This window comes from Cornus florida, unplaced genomic scaffold (assembly GCF_030987335.1).
Source record: "Cornus florida cultivar Cherokee Brave unplaced genomic scaffold, ASM3098733v1 CherokeeBrave_3.0.0_Hap2_Chr02, whole genome shotgun sequence".
Lineage (NCBI taxonomy): Eukaryota > Viridiplantae > Streptophyta > Magnoliopsida > Cornales > Cornaceae > Cornus > Cornus florida.
Window position 1 is genome coordinate 103,972,095 of NW_026775572.1, and position 9,410 is coordinate 103,981,504.

A 9,410-nucleotide genomic window follows, 5' to 3' on the forward strand; every position below is an offset into this window, starting at 1 on the left:
TTGCCCCAAGTGCACTATTCATTCTATTTGAATTCTGACTTGATATTCTTAATTTACATACCATATAGCTTCACATATATTTGATTTAAAATATTCGGTTAGGTTTTGAAACCTTTTATTTAATTAAATTCCATGTTTAAGATTTAATCCTCATGGTGATATACAACTTGGAATTGTATTGTGGCATGTTAGAAAATTAAGCTTAGGTATAGTTGTTCACATATATTAAATTGGGATTTATTGCATGAGAATTGCAACTTTTAATTTATATTTAACTTTAGTGAAAGTTTAATTCACATGATCTTAAATTGAATGAAATAAACTTGTAATGTGATATTACATTAGTTCTTGGCATGTTTTCCAACATAGTTTAATTTGAGAGCATTTGGTTAAGTTTGAAAATCAAGAGATTTTAATTAAAAGAATTAATTAAAATCTATTTTGTAGTCCCATTAGCTTAATTAAGGTTTTAACTTGATATTTGTATTGGCCATGACTTGTTTACTAATATATATTAATTTGGGACTATTAGAAGTTGTTTTAGAATCTTGGGATTTAAATTAGCATGATTTAATTAAAGTTCTACCTTGTTGTTATATTTAAACTCATAAGCTTATGTTTTCAATATTGAATATATTGTTATCTTGCGTAATGATTTGCACACTTTATATTTAACATCATTCATGCATAGCGTGTAACGAATCGCACACTGAAGATTCGACATTCATCCTAGCATATTAGTTGTGGATTTAGAGCATATATTGTATAAGTTTCCAAATTCGGTTATGCTGGGTAGATAGTTGATTATCTTGCATATTCCTGTTGATATATGCATTGTTGCACAACTTGTTAATTTTGGAAACTTGGAGATGTCGTTGTTTGACTATGGCTAGGACGTAGTTCTAGTATGGGGGATAGTCCCTCTATATAGTCTAGTGCGAACATAGGGAGGATACCCATGGGCTAGTAACCCTAAAGTAACTATGTTGTTGGTCTGATCCGGCGTGACGTCCGAGTATCCACTTTGTTTGATTTCGCATTTTATTTTCAAGTTGATAACTAGATGATGTTGTAACTTGTTGTTTCTTATTTGTCGTTCCATTTTAAGTTACAGGATGTTAACTTTGCGAAATTGTGCTTTATGCGTTGTATTGGAAGTTCCAATGTTGGTTAAATTGCATCGATATTGAAAATCGTGTTTTGACGTTCTAATAAAGCTTATGATTGATCCTATTGATTCATTTATAACATAGATATTAGGTGGCATGAACCACTATTGTTATTTTGTGCTTTAGATTCTAAGTTGATGGCTTTGAGAACTTAAACCTTGTTGCATTGTATAAAATGCTCTTTTGTTGTTGAATTGCATGGATAATGTGATTCTTGTTAACTTGTATTCAAATATGCTTTTGTCATGTTGTATGGATTACTTTAGACCTAGTTCAATTGTAATGAAAATGCAATTCATGTTAATCTATGCTCAAGCATTCTTCTTGTCGTATTCTTTGGATTATCTCAACCATGATTCGTTTCATACACGTATGTATATCATGATTTTTGTTGCTTAGACTCTAAGGTAGCTTAGGATGCTCCCCGAGTCTCACTTGGACATAGACGTTAGGTGGCATGAGCCCCTTTAACATGTTTCACCTTAAGGTGATAAATTTGTAAAATGCTAGGTCGATGCATGCTCATCTCCTACGAGTAGCTTTATGTTACTCACCCCTACGATACTGGGGCATATTTCAGGTATGAAGACTTGGTTCGTGAAGCCGAGCATTCCTTGGATGTCGAGTAGCTTTCAAGTTTTTATTTCATGCAAATGTTAGCATGAAATGTCATTTTGTAGACTTATATGTCAAAATATGTATATTTGATTCCATGTATGTAATGTGTACTTAAGTACACTCCTTTCAATGTATTTGATGTGTATGAGATGAGGCCGGAGGCCAATGACATGTATATTGTATTCTATGCAACTTTTTAACTTCATGAAATGTTATGAAAACCTTGAAAAATCGCAAGTCATTGCTTCACCACGGTTGCATCGGGTGTGGGAATTCCATTTTCATTCTTTTATAGGGTCTTATTAATCTTGTATGAAGTGTGGCCAAGGGCCAAATGGCCATTTGATCCCGTTTTGCATTTTTGGATTCCATGTTTTCCATTTCAAGTCCATTTTTGCCTTTTTGCCCGTTGGGGGGTCGGATTTTGCATCGGCTATATTTTTAAGCCATGGACCATTGTAGCACATCTAAATAGGTAAGTTACGTTTGTGTGCATGGTTATTTCCGGGCAAAACCTTATCGTTTGTGTTTTGAGCTTCCTATGGACTCATTTTGAAGTTTTATTGCATAATCTGATTTTAGGGCACTTTGGGGTTTTCCTTCAGGAAATAAATTTCGTTCTTGACATGGTCACTTAGAAAACGTGATTTTAGGGGGGGTTTCTTCTTCGTATTTTTTCAGAAAATGTCGCCTTGGTGCCGGAAATTCCATGCAAAGTTCAGCTTTCTGTTATGCATATAGCAGCTTTTTTAATCCTCTTGGCCTTTTTCTGATCTAGGGGCATTCTGGGTACTTCATAGTGTTTATTTTTCATTTTTGTCTGTGATCCGGGTAGAAAACGTGATTTTAGGGGGGGTTTTTTCTTCGTGTTTTTACAAAAAAAATCATCTTGATGCTGAAAACAACTCACAGATCTGAAAAATCTGGTCGTTCCAGGTTTTTCTGGAAAAAGTGCTGATCTAAGGGGCATTTCGGGTATTTCACTTGTAAAATAAAATCTTCTCTTGACATGGTCATGTAGAAGACATGATTTTGGCAGGGGGGTTTGTTCACAACTTTTTGCCAAAAAATGTTGTTTAAGCCCTCAAAACCACATTTGAAGTCCAAAAATCTGTGCAGGTCCTGCCCAAATTTGAACCCAGAAAGTTATTTTTTTTGAAACTTTGAAGCTTCATATCTTCTTCGTCCCGACTCCAAATCAAGTGATTTTTGAGTCTAAGTTTATTAGTTTTTGTTGGTCTATATAACGATATGCACGATTGCATCAAATTATATCTTAAAAGACCATTTTACCCCTTGTAAAGTACCCTTTCCGTACTGATTTTAAACCCAAAAGTTGGTTTTTATGAAACTTTGACGTTTCATATCTTCTTCGTTCGGACTCCGAATCAAGTAATTCTTGAGTCTAAATTCTTTAATTTTTCCTAGTCTATCTAACGGTATGCTCAGTTAAATTCAGTTTTGTCAGAAAAGACCATTTTACCCATTGCGAAGTACCCTTACTGCATTGATTTCAAACCCAAAAATGTGATTTTTTTGAAACTTTGGAGTTTCATATTTTCTTCATCCGGACTCCGAATTAAGTGATTCTTGAGTCCATCTTGATTAGTTTTTCATTGTCCTTCCAGTGGTGTGCTCGGTGGCACCCGAGTCCACAGTTTTCAAAAATGACTATTTTGCCCCTGGGGGCTTATTTGTCATATTTTTTGTCTTTTGCTTCCGCATCAGTTCTCATTGAGTTCCACGACCTCATGGAAGGTCATTTTGACTTCTTAGAGTCTTGTTTTCTGTTTTCGCTTCCGTATATCGGATCCATTATCGAGTCAATCTTCGGTTCATCACAGGACACACTGGCCTAAAAACCAGGGTCGTCACAAGGTGGCAGCCATGGGAGGAGCTTGGACCGGCCATGAGAGAGGAGAGAGAGAGAAAAATATGATTTTTCATGTAATGACCCGGTCATTTTCTTCCTTTTCCCTTTTTCCTCAAATTTTGCGGATAAATTTTTTCCTTTGTCTTTTCTTTTCTGCGGATGGTTTTTCGTCGCTTAGTGTCATCTCGAGTGCTCAGAATTGGTTTTTGAGACTCTTTCATGTGAATTGACAACTTTCTTTGAGGATCGAGTCATTTTCGCATTTTTCGTTTTTAGACACTATGCGCTATTTTGTTTTTTCCCTATTCTGTCATTTTCCCTATTTCGTCTTATCTCCATTTGTCAGTTTTTTGGCACAACCTCACTTCTTGTGCTCGGAGTTGGTTTTTGACTTCATGTATCCTTATTGTGAGTGGTTTCCAGAAATACGTTTCTTTACTTTTGCAAAAAAGTACTCTAGTTGTTCCCGGTACCCATAGGGGCAAGGATGCATAAATCTTTAGAATTAATTTCATTTCTTGGGGTATTTTTTATAAATATCTTTTGAAGATATTTTATTTCAGGGGCATCTAAGAAAATATCTTTTGGAAGATATTTTCATTCTGGGGCAGTTTCGCAGTTAACCCTTTTTGTAGGGGCCATTGTGCAATTAACGAAAGTTATTGCAAAATGTCTCATCTGGAGCCTGGATCCGCGTACGGGATTCATTTTCACTTTTTGTTGACTTGTAAATTCATAAAATTCCGTTTTGGTCGTTTTTCTCCAGTTTCAGAGTTTCTGGACCCGGTTGCCGCCGAACTTGTTCAGGGCATAACTTTCTGCTCGGGACTCAATTTTTGATTCCGCTTCTTTCTTTGTTCATATTTTCTCATTTTGAATCTTTTTTGTTCATAGAGTTTTGCCGTTTGAGCGCATTTGCTCAAAATCTACTTTTTCGGACCCGGCGAGGCCCTTTCGGGACACTTTTTGTGATTTACTATAAATAGGTGCCTTAAAGAAGAAAAATCAGATTTTCTTTTTCTTCTTCCTCCTCTCCTTGCACCACCAAAGGCAGTCGTGGATGCCCATGGAGCTGCCATCTTCTCTCTCCTCCTTTAACCTACTTTTCCTAAGTGAAAATTCTTCGGCCGTTGCATTTGTTGCTCGCCTCGTCGTGCTCTACCATTACCCCTTATTAGAAACCATTTCTGACCAAATTTTGAGTTTGGGATTTTGGCCAAGTTTGGATTTTCATGGGGCTTCTTGGAGATTCATATAGATTGTGTTGTCCCCGACAAAACCTAGGAGTTTCGTCGGATTCAGAGCCGTTTTGTTTTGATGGCTTTTGAGATTTTCATCTCAAATTGAGGTAGGGGGTGTCTTAGGATTATATTTGTGTTGTATTGATGATTATATATGCTTATACAACTTGTATGCATGTTTTGTATAAATCTTGGAATTTAATTTTAATTAATTTCTTTGTAAATGATTTAATGCTCAAGGATATGTATGACTTGGAATTGAATTGTAACATGCTAGGAAATTATGCTTGGATATGGTGGTTAACTTATATTAAATTTGGCTCATTTGATTAAGAATTACAACTTTTATTTAATATTTATCTTTAGTGAAAGTTTAATTCACATGGTTGTATCAAGCATGAAATTAAGTTGTAATGTGACATTTAAATAAGCCTTGGCATGTTCTCTAACATAGATTAAATTGAGGGCATTTGGAATTGTTTAAAAATCTAGAGGAAATTAATTAATTAGCTTGATTAATTTGGTTTTAAGTGTTTTAATCACTTAACTTGTCATTTGATGTTATATATGTGATGACCATGACATGTCCTTCAATATATATTAAATTGAGGTTATTTGGGATTAACTTAGAATTTAGAGAATTTAATTATTTATGTTTAATTAAATTCTACTTTATTACTCCATGGATTTAATTGCATTTTGGAAGTTGTTTCTATTTTTAAATCATGGATTTGGATTCGGTGTATGTTCACTTGATTACTTTTGAGTATTGGATAACATAGTTGTTATTTTTATATTCATGAGAATATGTTTTCCTTATTGGATATATTGTTGCTATGTGTAAGGAATTGCGCACTTTGTATTTGACATCTTTCATGCTATAGTAGTTGTAGACTTTGAGCATGTATTGTATAAGTTTCCAAAATTGGATTATGCTTGGTAAATAGCTGATATCTTGTATATACATATTGATATATATATACGTTGTTGCACAATTTATTAATTTTGGAAATTTGGGGATGTCGTTGTTTGGCTACGGCTAGGACTTGGTTCTAGTACGGGGGATTGTCCCTCTATATAGTCTAGTGCGCACATAGGGAGGTTACCCATGGGCTAGTAACCCTAAAGTAACTATGTTGTCGGTCTGATCCGGCGTGACGTCCGAGTATCCACTTTGTTTGATTTCGTATTTCATTTCAAGTTGATAACTAGATGATATCGTAACTTGTTGTTCTTTGTTTGATTTCCCATTTTAAGTTGCAAGATGTTAACTTTGAGAAATCATGCTTTAAGCGTTGTATTAGAAGTTCCAATGTTGGTTAAATTGCATCGATATCATAATTTGTGTTTTGATGTTCAAATGTAGTTTAGGAATGATCCTATAGATTCACTTTGAACATAGACGTTAGGTGGCATGACCCACTCTTGTTGTTTTTGTATCTTGGATTTCAAGTTGAAGACTTTGAGAATGTATATCTTGTTGCTTTGTATAACATGTTTCCATGTTGTTTGAATTGCATAAACAATGTGATTATGCTAGAAATGTTTTAAGGTAGCTTAAGATGCTTCCTGAGTTTCATTTTGACATAGACGTTAGGTGGCATGAACCCCTTTGATATGTTTCACCTTAAGGTGATAAAATTGTAAAATGCTAGGTCGATGCATGCTCATCTCCTACGAGTAGCTTTATGTTACTCACCCCTACGATACTGGGGCATATTTCAGGTACAGGACTCAAGACTTGAAGATTTCATTACCTTGGATCGTTTGGTAGCTTTATGTATCAAACTTGTATTCTTTGATTCTACGTATGTAAAGTGTACATAAGTACACTCCTTTTAATGCATTTGACATGTAGGACATAAGGCTAAGGGCCAACAAGTTTATATTTGCACTTGTATTCAATTGGTGCCATATTTTGCTTGAAAATGTATTTTTTTCAATTATGGAGGCTTTGTATGCTAAAACTTGTTAATGGAATGTAAAGAGGCTTTAGGCCATGTTGGTACATCTATTTTATCGTATTGCATGCACTTGCATACTCACTTTGGCAAACAACACCATCCTTGATGAAACAAAAACTCTAAGTAGCATTTTTAGGTAGTTTTACCCTATTATGTTCCGGGGGCAATTCGGGTATTTCACAGTGCATTTTTTTCATTTTTCCTTAGGAGTCACGTAGAAACTCAATTTTGAGGGGGATTTCTCCTTTGTGTTTTTCCAGAAAATGCCATCTTAGCCCTCAAAAATCCATATTTGTCCGAAAAATCCTTGGTGCCAGGTTTTGCAGATTTTTAGTGCAAATGTACTTGGTACTATTCATCGACTTTTTTTTGAAAAGTGTGACGACCGATCCGAAACTTTCGGGGGTCTTGTGGGTGTATTTTAAGATTGCATTTTAAATTTAGGCAATTTAAAAACCTCCTGAAGTCCTATTTCCTTTCTTTGGGCAATAGCTCAGAGAAATTTTTACCCCCTTGACCAGATTTTCTTGGGGCCATTCTGGGCATTTTACAATGCATTTTTTTTGTTTCCGTGTCCAATCGGGGTAGGAAACTTGATTTTTTTTTTGGGGGGGGGGGGGGGGGGGTTTTCTTTTTTGAGTTTTTTCAAAAAAATCCGTTTAGATGCCCATTTTTACTCTCAGTTGCAGCAGTAGTGGGTTGACGACACTGTAGCTGTCACGGCCTTTGTTGGGCCGTCGCGATGTCGATTTTGTTTTTGACCTTTCTCCCTCATCCGGACTCCAAATCAGGTGAATTTTTGTTTGAAATTGATTAATTTTTCATTGTCTATCCAATGGTATTCTCGGTTGCACCCAGATATTTTTGGATAATTACTAGTTTACCCCTTTTAACTTTATTGCTCGTTTTTCTTTGTTTTGTCGTTTCTCCTTCGTCTGGAATCTGAATAATAAAATTCTTGAGTCCATCATGATTAGTTTTTCATTGTTTTCCCAGTGGTGTGCTCGATAACACTTGAATTCACTCTTTTACAAAATGACCATTTTGCCCCTAGGTTCCTTTTTGTCCGTTTTTGAAATGACACTTTCGCATTTGTTTTCCTTTGGGTTCCATAACCGCATTGAGGGTCACATTGGTGTCTTAGAGATGCATTGTATCTCTAGAGACCGTTGTTTCACCTTTCGCTTCCGCATTTCGGATCCGTTATTGGGTCATCTTTTGGTCATCACTGACACACCGGGTTTACAAAACTTGGGTCGTCACAAGTGGTATCAGAGCTCCCTGGTTTGAATACCTTGGGACGACAGGTTTTGGGTGCATATCACATTTCTGTTGCTTTGTTTTACGTGCTTATATGCTTCTTGATAACATGTTTTGGTTTGATAACATGTTTAGGTGCTTATGTACTATACGTGGTATGCTATCTGTTTAACTTATTTTGATTCCAATATGAAGAGCATGACATATGATGTATGCTAGATTAGATTCGCATATACATAACTATGTTGCATATTTGGCATGACATGAGATTGGTCAATGAGGCACGAGTTGAGGTTGATGGTGATTGTAGTCATAGTTGGATTGTAGTTTAGGTTGTTGTTGACCTAGAGTTGGTTTTGAGGTAGGTGGAGAGACACCTTTTGTTTAGGCTCTCGTGGGGTGAGCCATTAGGCACAACTGTAGTATTGGATTTGTTGATTTTAGGCCATGGTTAGGTTTTGGACCTTTTGGCATCCTTGGTTGTTTTGGAAGGTTCCTCTAAGATTGCAATTTTCGTGGGCGGGTACGTTGTGGGCAGGTGTATGGCATTGTCATGCTACCGTACTGGCAAGCTACGAGTGCAGTTCGGATGGAATCAGCGTTAGGTTTTGTTCCGACAGGTGTAGTCCTTTTGATCAATAATGATGATGGTTATTTTGGGGATCAGTCGTAGTAATAGATTTGGTTGTCTGATTGTATGGCTAGAGTAGCCATTTCATTTAAGTTCTCCTTGCGTGATAACGCTTTTGGGATCCAGTTGATTGATTGATGTTTTGGGTAGAGAGAGCATTGCATTTTTAGTATCACTTGTGGTGTCACTTTTAGATTCAGAGATGAATTGTTAAAGTCTTACCATTGTGGTGAGGGCTCACGTTTGTTTTGAGAAAGGTTGTTGTTGCGTTGGTTTTTGGAGACAGTTATGGCTAGGGCCGATCATTCCTTCTACCTAGACACTCTAGGACACGATGTCCATAGGGTTCATTGTTGCATCACTGTTGTTTCTACAGTTTCATTTACTACTATGTTAGTAGTATGATTTATGTTATTGTGATGCATGAGTAGGTGGAGGTCTATCCACATTTGCTTTCTTGTTATGTGGCTTTAGCATGCCTTCTTTATATACTTAAAGATGCCATGTTGTTACTGCATTTTTGTGACATGATTTTTGTGCTTACGTGGAGACGTGCCGCATGTACCTTTGATTTTACCTATGTGAGTAGATTTATTTATTTGGTAGTTGCATTCCTTGTTATATGCATGACTTCCGTGTTTGATTCTCCTTTTT